The sequence below is a fragment of the Podarcis bocagei genome, assembly GCF_964188305.1.
Source record: "Podarcis bocagei genome assembly, chromosome: 16".
NCBI classification, from domain to species: domain Eukaryota; kingdom Metazoa; phylum Chordata; class Lepidosauria; order Squamata; family Lacertidae; genus Podarcis; species Podarcis bocagei.
The window spans coordinates 42247557-42255851 of record NC_138142.1 but is presented as its reverse complement, the minus strand read 5'-3'; the positions used below and the strand labels follow the sequence as shown (position 1 = coordinate 42255851).

The following is an 8295-nucleotide window of genomic DNA, read 5'->3' as shown; positions in this document are numbered from 1 at the left end:
AAAGGCAGTTATTTACCAGTCACTGCCTCCACCGACTGGTAGCAGCTCTCCATGTTCTCAGACGGGATCTTTCCCTGCCTTGCAAGGAGATTCCAAGGATTGAATCTGGGATCTTCTTCATGCAAAGCAGAGGCCCCACCACTGAGCTACATCTTTTTCATGTATGCCCCAGAGACTGAACAGTACTAGTATGGTCATTAGGGACGCGGGTGGCGCTGTGGTCTAAACCACTGAGCCTCTTGGGCTTACCGATCAGAAGATCGGCGGTTCGAATCCCCGCGATGGGGTGAGCTCCCATTGCTCTGCTCCAACTCCTACCAACCTAGCAGTTCAAAAGCACACCCAAAAGTGCAGTAGATAAATAGGTACCACTCCGGCGGGAAGGTAAACGCCGTTTCCGTGCGCTGCTCTGGTTTTGCCAGAAGCGGCTTAGTCCTGCTGGCCACATGACCCGGAAGCTGTACGCTGGCTCCCTCGGCCAATAAAGCGAGATGAGCACCGCAACCCCTTAGTCATTTGCGATTGGACCTAATGTTCAGGGGTCCCTTTACTTAGTATGCTCATTGTATTGTTGGGAAAGGGAGGAATTGTTGACATAATGTTATGTCTCATGCAAATACCAATACTCGAGAGAAATAGCAGCCAATTGTAGCTGTACCGCACCATGTAGCATTATTAGGGACCAGCAAAATATTAACCATGATATTGGAATCCATCATTCCTTGAAAGTTCAAGGTGCTAGTCCTCTGTGTCTTCCGTATTTTTGCATTTATGGGCCAGGGAGGGAAGATGCCCTGAAGGCAGGGTGTTTCTGTACAGAGGCGCTGACTTGTGCCCAAGATTGAGGGGGCCCAGCGCATTGGTGACACCAGGCGCATGACACATGTAGGTGACACCATGCGTACGACGTAACGCCAGGAGGAGGCCGAGTGCGGAGCCCAGCTTCAATTGCCAACAGCTCCTCTCTCGCACTCCATCCCTCAGCATTAAGGTAGCCGAAGACATCTCAGCCCCATAGAGGGGGGCCCCTTGTTTCTGTTACGTGTTCCAGGCTACATTTAGGAACACCGTTTCTGGGGTGTGAGAGGCCAAACCTAACTTCTGGTCCAAACATGAACCTAACTTTGACCTGACCTAGTGCCGGATTTACGTATAAGCTAAACAAACTATAGTTTAGGTCCCCACTCTCTTGGGGGTCTCAAAAAAATTAAAGGGAAAAAAACTGGATGTACATTTCCAAAATATAAGATAAAGAACAAATGAAATAAAACTGACATATAGCAACAGTGTTTTGTGTTGTGTAGGTTCCTATGATGTAAGTCGTGGGCCCCGCCTGCTCCCTAAAATATCCCTGGTTTGCTCCTTTTTATATATATGGTGCCTACATTCTGCATGGACGTTGCATGGACAACACGTGCAAATGGCTTGAGATACCTATTAGGTCCATCAATTACCATATAGCATATATTCAACACACACAAAACAGCGATGATTTGTTGCTGACAAAAGACAGCTGGACGTATGAAGGGCCTTATTACCTTCAGTAGCTGTGGGGCTCATCAAACCTAAATCTGGCCCTGGGCTCGCCATCTGTACCTCACTTTTAGTCTGTGATGGCATTACCAGAGCTGGCAAAGATGGAATCCTCTGCGGATTAATGTGTCGCCAAGGCTGCTTGGCGTAATTACGGCCCCGAACACTGCACAATCCTGAAGAGCTTTTCGTCTCCAGGAAACGGACCGTTTCCAGATCCCCCCCCCTCGTTCATTTGGCATAGGAATGTGTGTCACGAGCGAGCGCAAAACAATCAGCTCAGAGGAATTTTATCAAGGAAGCTCCTGGAACCGAGGCAAAATATGAAAAACAAAAACACTCCCAACCTCTCAACCTCCACACCCAAGCTCATCTTCATCAGGGATCGCTTTATGTTTTAAGAGTGATTTAAAAATAAGGGAAGGAGAAAGAAAACACCTGTCAACTTTACTGATAACAATGACCATCAGTGCATCCATCTCCATTTAAACATTTTAAGTCCTCATCCTCCCTATATATTTAAAGCAGTACCATACTGCTTCGAACAGTCATTGCCTCCCCGCAAAGAATTCTGGGAGCTGTAGTTTGTTATGGGTGTCCCTTCACAGAGCTACAACTCCCAGAGTTCCTTGGGAAGACATATTGATGGGTAAAGCACCCTGAAATATGCTTTATAAAAACACATACATTGAAAGGCACGTCCGATTTTTACAGCTAGGCTTGCTTCATCGGCAGGCACCGAGAAGAGAACAGCCACTGCCTAATTTCAATGGGCAGGGAGTTCCAAAGGGTAGGTGCCTCCACACCAAATGATCTGTTTTTTCTTCCTAGTGCAGAACGGACGTTTTGTGGCATTTGTACTCGGACACCTTCAAGATTGCTTGGTGTGTCCACACCCACACCCACACACCCCATAGCTGTCAACTTACAGATTTGAAAATAAGGGACCAGCAGCCTCGAAAATAATGGATCAGCAGCCAAAATAAGGGATCGACAATTACTTTGATAAAATACATATTTTGTTGCGTGCAAATGGCTCTAGATACCTATTAGGTCCATAAATTACCATATAGCATATATTCAGCACAAAAAAGCAACAATTTGTTGTTGACAAAGGACAGCTGGACATAGAAAGGGCCCCATTACCTTCAGCAGCTTATTTTAGAGACATCATCAATAAGGGACAGCAGCGGGACATGGCGCTGGGATAAGGGACTGTCCCGCCAAATAAGGGACGCTTGACAGCTATGGCACACCCCGATTGAGAGGCTAGCAGGATGACACACACACACCCCCCCCGGGGTTGGGCTGGGATACAGAAATACCGGAGGCATGACTGAGGCAGGACAGTGCATGGTTTGTTGAGGTGGAGCAGTCCAGAAATAGCCCCCTGGAATGAATTCCACTGGCGCAGATGGGATGCTAAGAATTCACAGCTGGGCAAAGAGAAAGGAGGAATTGTCACTGAGTGTGGATGCAGTTTTGCAAGGCCAACAGATGTTCCGGTATTATTACTCTGCTCAGATGCAGATTTGCTGGAGGGTCACTTTGTTTGAAGGGATGCGGGTGGCACTGTGGGTTAAACCACAGAGCCTAGGGCTTGCCGATCAGAAGGTCGGCGGTTCGAATCCCTGCGACGGGGTGAGCTCCCGTTGCTCAGTCCCAGCTCCTGCTAACCTAGCAGTTCGAAAGCGCAAAGTGCAAGTAGATAAATAGGTACCGCTCCGGCGGGAAGGTAAACAGCGTTTCCGTGCGCTGCTCTGGTTCGCCAGAAGCGGCTTAGTCATGCTGGCCACATGACCCGGAAGCTGTACGCCGGCTCCCTTGGCCAGTAAAGCGAGATGAGCGCCGCAACCCCAGAGTCATCAGCAACTGGACTTAACTGTCAGTGGTTCTTTACCCTTTACCTTTATTCCAACCCCAGAAATGCAGGATGGGGGGGGGACTGCAGTTTCAGAGTTGTTGTTAGGCAGTTCTGAACTGCAGCCCCTGCATAGCTACAATTCCCAGAGTACCCTGGGATTGATTCTCAGACCCCTCTGGGAATTGTAGCTCTGCAAGGGGAACAGGGGGGTCTCTGAACAATGCCCCAGAGGGGTTTAACAATCTGAGCAGCCGCAAGTTCAGTCCGTCGTCTTCAGATTTCCCGTGTTAACTGGGATCTTCTCCACGGAAGACGAAAAGTCAGTCTGCCCTTCGTAGGTCTGGCACAAGCGAGCTTCTCTGCTGAATGAGAAACAGCTCCCTACCCGCTGCTATCAGACTTTAACCACAAACACACAAACTCCACACTACGGCGGCTGTGAGTCACCCACCACGGTTCCTGTCCCGGGTGTGTGTTTTGCCAAAAATATTTGATGTTGCCAGGGTGATGGGGATGAATTCCTGCCACAGCACCACCAGCAGCAACAGCAGTTGTTGTGTGGGGTTTCTTGTTTTCGCTCGTTTGCTCACAACTGCTTAGCTCACTTTGGACGGTTGCGCAGGAAGTGGGTTTGCCTCGCCTGCGGAATTCTGGGTATATGGGCCTCTCCAGAGATGAGGCAATAGATAACTTTTCTTTTTGTAAATCATTTTTATTCTTATTTTATTATGGAGACGACCCTTGCCTTCCAACTCAACACATGGTTCTTTAAGCAAGCAACGCAACCACAGCTTGGGAAATAAGACTTAGGGCTGCAAGGTGCGCACCAGTTCTTGTTCCTCCTTATCTACAAATGAGAGAAAGCTACAGTTCCCAGGATCGCATGGGGGCAGGGATGTGGGATTCCATGTGTTTTCAGTGTCGGATGTGAACTCACCCAGAGAACAGGTGACCAAAAAGCAGTAGCAAGGACTCAGCTAGGATTTTCATAAAATATATTTTTTAAAAACATCTCATTGCGGGGGCTTTGCACTATCCAATTCCGGCAGTCAGCCAAGGGGGGAAGAGCCGTTTTCTCTCAGAACAGGATCCGTAATCAAGTTACTTGTTTGGAGGGAAAAAAATTGAGGGGAAAGAGACGCCCTTCCTGTGAATAAGCCCCTGACTCATTCTTGCCGAACAGCAAACCACAGAGGCTCGTAAGGGGAATGAAACAGTCACTGTACAACCAGCCTTGTAGTGGGGAAGAGAGAGCTGAGGGAATGGAGGAGAGGACATTGATGACTCAGACTTTGCATCAAATGACGAACAGCAAGACCTGGGAGAGTTTCAGGGCGCACTAGCTTAGAGCAGGGTTGCCATTAACGACTCATCTGATCGCCACAGGCGACCAGGAGCTCCACAAAGGGCGAGTGGGAGGACTGAGGAAGGAAAGGGACATGTCTCTCCCACCCTCTACAACCCAGCCTGCTTGGTTTCTGGGCTGGCCATTGCTCAGCTCCGTCCCTCGTAACCATTTGTTTATGGGATTAGTACCCCATTAGGGACGCGGGTGGCACTGTGGGTTAAACCACAGAGCCTAGGGCTTGCCGATCAGAAGGTCAGCGATTCGAATCCCCGCGACGGAGTGAGCTCCCATTGCTCGGTCCCTGCTCCTGCCAACCTAGCAGTTCAAAAGCACGTCAAAGTGCAAGTAGATAAATAGGTACCCCTCCGGCGGGAAGATAAACGGTGTTTCCGTGCGCTGCTCTGATTCGCCAGAAGCGGGTTAGTCATGCTGGCCACATGACCTGGAAGCTGTACGCCGCCTCCCTCGGCCAGTAAAGCGAATGAGCGCCACAACCCTAGAGTCGGCCACAACTGGACCTAATGGTCAGGGTTCCCTTTACCTTTTTACCCCACCATTTATTCAAAAACAGCCCCTGCCCTCAAGCTTTCATTCTGAGAAGGCATGGCACACAAGGAAAGAGGAACAGGAGGGAGGAGGGGAAAGCAAGCTCAGGCACAAGCTCCTGCTGTTGCGCTGGAGTTGTCGTAGCTGCCTTTTGGCAGCGTGACGACAGACCTACAATTTTATTATATAGCAGCGATGCTGTTATCACTGTGAGCCACTTCAAGCTCACAACGCCGTCGCTGCAAAAGTGGAGTGCAAATATTAAATAAGAGGTAATCAAATCAAAATCACGGGTGAAATTTGCACCCAGTGCCCCACCCACTTGTCCCTTGTGCCTTGCCCGCTGCCGGCAAGTGACCCCCCAAGAAATTTGCCCAGAACAGTCTGAAAAAAGGCTCATGGGAAGGTGGCAAAAAGTCTCTGACAATGCGCAGTGGTGTAGTGGGAGGATGAAGCCTACGGAGAAATCCTTGGAATGAGACGTGGAGCAGATGCAGCCTTTAGCATTATCAGCACACCTCATGGACCGAGGCCAGACTGAAGTGGACGCTCCCAGGCATGTGAGCTGAATTCCAGTCTAAGGTGGAAGTCAGGCCAGAAATTTTTTAACATGCACATTCCACATGCGCTCAACTCCCCCAGTTCTCTTCTCTACCCAGGATACATTATTTCCCCCAAACGGTCCCCCAAGAGGATCTGAGTTGATGGTCAGCATTTTCTAGAAGGAAAGGGGAGGTCTCTCGTGGATTGGGAACCAGCCTCGCCTTACAGCGTAACTCAATCAGGAGCAGCCACTGGAGAGATTCGGTTTGTTGGTGAGCAGTGCGCCAGCCTGACTACCGAACAGGGGCCTTACCTAAAATGCACACCTGGGAGTCATTTTGGACTAACAGCTGTCCATGGAGGCGCGGGTCAATTCTGTGTCCAGGGCAGCTGTTTACCAGCTCCATCTGGTATGCAGGCTGAGACCCTCCCTGTCCGCGGACTGTCTCGCCAAAGTGGTACATGCTCTGGTTATCTCCCGCTTCGACTCCTGCAGCCAATTGGAAGCCGCGCTTTGGTTTCCGAACGTTTTGGAAGTCGAACAGACTTCCGGAACGGATTCCATTCGACTTCCAATGTACGACTGTATTCCATCATGTCTCCCGTGTTCGAAACTCCCGTTGTTCTAGGCACATTTGACAACAGGGATTTTCATTAGCGCAAACAGTTTCTGAGCTCTGGGTACAGTACTGCCCCAAAGATTTCAATTCAAAACGGTAGAACGGAAGACCTTTTTCTGCCTGCCCACTTCCAGCTACTCTCTGAAGACTGGAGATGAGACCCTCCTAAGAATATTAGGGGGGTGCGCAGGGGAAGGACTAGACCATGTGAAAAATGAATGTGAAATTTTAGCTGCAGTTCATTCATTTTCAGCTTTGTATTCTTGTTATTTAAAAAGTGTTCATACACATTCTGTTGTTGCACCCATAACCTCGGTTTAAGATGCCCTATAGCTCCTAGATTTCATATCTCAGTTTCTAACACTGCATAACTCCCCCTGCAATCCCTGAAGCACCATAGCCCAGACAGGGTTTCTGAGGGACGCAGTGTGGATTTAATGCCAGGGCTGCAGGCAGGATAAGTTGCCAAATGAAGCATTAAGAATATAAAAATATATTTACTGTTACACAGTGTTCTAGTAGGTTTTTTTGTTCTTTCCCCCACCCGCCAGTACAGTATTTGATCACGTTCCTGTTGCTTAGCAGAGACAGAGTTTTCTTGCCATCCGCCCTGAAAATAAAACGTCAGGATCAGAGTTGGCAAAAGCACCATTGTTAGGCTGTCTGGAGTTAGAACAGGCCAGTTTAGCCCAATTGCTCCCCCTTGCGTCCGAAAAAGCAGAGGATTCAGGGCAGGCAAAAGAAAGGACTTGTTCACGCAGCACGTAGTTCAGCTGTGGAACTCTCTCCCACAAGAGACAGGGGTGGTACCCCAGCTTGGACGGCTTTAAAAGAGGAGCAGCCCAATTTAATTTCCATTTCCTTCCACTTTTGAATTTCTATATTTCTGAGCGCAATGCGGTTTGCATGCCAGCAAAGCAACAAAACACAGCAAGAAGAGATCTTCTTCTAGGGCAGAACCCGATCCGTAGATGTCCTAGAACTGTAGAGTGGGAGGGGACACCAAAGGCCATCTAATCCAACCCCTTGAAACGCAGGAGTCTCAGCTAAAGCATTCATGGCACACGGCCACTAAAAACTCTGCCCAGGATATGATGATAGTTATATTAATCTTGTTGTATTTTAAATTAATATATATATAAAATAAAAAAACAACTCTTGCTTAAAAACCTCCAAGGAAGGAGAGGGAGACCTTTCCACTGTCAAACAGCTCTTACTGTCAGAAAGTTTTTCCTGATGTTCAGTCGGAATCTCCAGTGTAACTTGAAGCCTTGAGTTCGAGTCCTACCCTCGGGAGCAGGAGAAAACAAGCTTCCTCCATCTTCTTTTATTATTTCCGCCCAGGGTGGGTAGGGTATAAATTATAAATAATTGTTGTTGTTGTTTAGTCGTTTAGTCGTGTCCGACTCTTCGTGACCCCCTGGACCAGAGCACGCCAGGCCCTCCTGTCTTCCACTGCCTCCCTCATGCTGGTAGCTTCAAGAACACCGTCCAACCACCTCGTCCTCCGTCATCCCCTTCTCCTTGTGCCCTCCATCTTTCCCAACATCAGGGTCTTTTCCAGGGAGTCTTCTCTTCTCACGAGGTTTGACCTTCTTGCAGTCCATGGGACTCTCAAGAGTCTCCTCCAGCACCATAATTCAAAAGCATCCATTCTTCGGCGATCAGCCTTCTTTATGGTCCAGCTCTCACTTCCATACATCACTACTGGGAAAACCAGAGCTTGAAATATTCGGACCTTTGTTGGCAAAGACAACAGGCATATAAATAATATAATTCTTATTTATTTTTATTTTTATTTTATCTTATTTTTATTTTTATTTTTATTATTATTATTATTA

The 8295-nt window shown here is 48.3% G+C and overlaps 1 protein-coding gene across 1 annotated transcript in view; it reads left to right on the top strand.

Annotated features, from left to right (window-relative positions):
• RORC (RAR related orphan receptor C) overlaps positions 1-8295 on the top strand; it is a 204518-nt gene that overhangs the window by 25663 nt on the left and 170560 nt on the right. The window lies entirely within an intron of this gene.